This window comes from Octopus bimaculoides, chromosome 6, assembly GCF_001194135.2.
Source record: "Octopus bimaculoides isolate UCB-OBI-ISO-001 chromosome 6, ASM119413v2, whole genome shotgun sequence".
Taxonomy (NCBI): domain Eukaryota; kingdom Metazoa; phylum Mollusca; class Cephalopoda; order Octopoda; family Octopodidae; genus Octopus; species Octopus bimaculoides.
This window is the reverse complement of record NC_068986.1, coordinates 37,459,022-37,461,147: the sequence shown is the minus strand read 5'-3', so window position 1 is coordinate 37,461,147 and position 2,126 is coordinate 37,459,022.

The window sequence follows — 2,126 nt, the reverse complement described above, 5'->3', positions numbered from 1 at the left end:
GCGCATGTGTTTGCAGGTATATTTTTGTATGTACTTATGTATATATATATAAATATATAAAAGATAATAAGAGTGAAAAAACTACAGAAGGCTTGTGTTACATTGTTAAAGTATATATTTAAATTATGTCAGAAAAATGTTATAAAGTCTTTTGGGTTCTTGTACTCTTTTATCTGTTTCAGTCATTTGACTGTATCCATGCTGGAGCACCGCCTTAAGTCGAACAAACCAACCCCTGCACTTATTCTTTGTAACTTATTCTATCGGTCTGTTTTGCCGAACCGCTAGGTTACGGGGACGTAGACATACCAACATCGGTTGCCAAACGATGGTAGGGGGACAAGCATAAATATATACATATATATTTCCGTCTACCAAATCCACTCACAAGGCTTTGGTCGGCCCGAGGCTATACTAGAAGACACTTGCCCAAGGTGCTACGCAGTGGGACTGACCCCAAAACCATGTGGTTGGTAAGCAAGCTACTTACCACACAGCCACTCCTGACATCCACTCTGAGACAGGCACCGTATTGGTATTTATTTTTCTGAATGACCGACTGTGTGACTAAGAAGAAAGCTTTGCAAGAGTATGGTCTCACGTTCAATCCCACTGCGTGGTAGTTTGAGCAAGTGACTTCTACTATAGCTTTAGGCCGGCTAATGTGTTATGAGTGAATTTCTTAGAGGAAAACTGTGAGGAATCTCTTTATATATAAATATGTGTGCGTGCGTGTGTGTGTGTGTGTGTGTATGTTTGCTTGTGTGTGTGCATGCGTGCATTTATACGTATGTCCGTGTCTTTGTGTTTGTGTTTACTCCAACACTTCTTGAAGACCGCTGTTGGTTCGTTTACTTCCCTCTCAGTTTGCGGTTCGGCGAAATAGACCGATAGGCTATGTAGCAGTAAAAATAAGTCCTGGGATTGATTTGTGTGACTAAAACATACTATGCTGTGCCCTAGCATGACCGCGCTCCAATGAAGGTATTTTCCTTCCGCCATATTTGTCAACATTGACGTGGCTAACATGGTGTGTTTGCATCTTTCGAATGTTCTATCTCTTCCTTCTTTCCTCCTTTCAGTCTCCTTATCTGCATATCACACGCATTTTATTTCCCTCTCTTTCTCTCTCTCTCACACACACACATACACTCTATCTGTCTGTCTCTGTCTCTATCTCTCCCTCTCTCTCACACACACACATAACACTCTTTTTGTCTATCTCTGCTTCTCCCTCTCTCTCTCACACAAACAATCTGTGTGCCTAACATGATAATTATGATGATGATAACGATGATTTCATAAAGATAATTTGTTACGTAGGTACAAGGCCACAGAATCTGGACTTGTTGTTGATGCGGATGGGTGCTAATGGTAGCGGTGGTGGTGGTGGTGGTGTTGAGTTGGTGTTGACGAATTATACGGAAAGCTGATATGCGCGCGAACGTGTGTTTGTGAGCGATATCCAAATAACACATTACTTTTCCTATTCCTTTTTCTATCTCAGAGTTTCGGAAGGCACGAAAAGAAAATGACTCTCCCCAGACACAACAAAAATAGAATTTTTGCTATAAAACAGAAGGGGACTGTTGAATTCGAGTTCAGGTAGTTATCTGTATCATGTTATATATCTTTTTAAATTGGGAATTACATAGAAATGTAGCTATAATTAGTCATATTTCTGTACTTAGATTACCTGACTGTAAACAGGTAAACAACAGGAAATGAACATATATTCATGTCTAATTACTCCACCCATAAGCGGGAAATTGGTTATGGTTGCCTCTCTGATATGTGTGCGTGTGAGGGGTGCGAGATTATGTATATAAATATATACTATGTAATATATATGTATACACACATACACATGTATGTATGTATGTATGTATGTATGTATGTATGTATGTATGTATACATGTGTAAGTAAACTTACATGTAGAATTACAAACATATCAACTTTACCAATTCCTTCGGAGACTGAAACAAAATAACGAAACAGCCTCAAACGATTTTCGCCCCATATGGAAGCTGCATCAGAAGTGTCTATATCCAAGACTAACACACACACACACACACACACACGCACACACACACACACACACACACACACACACACACACACACAC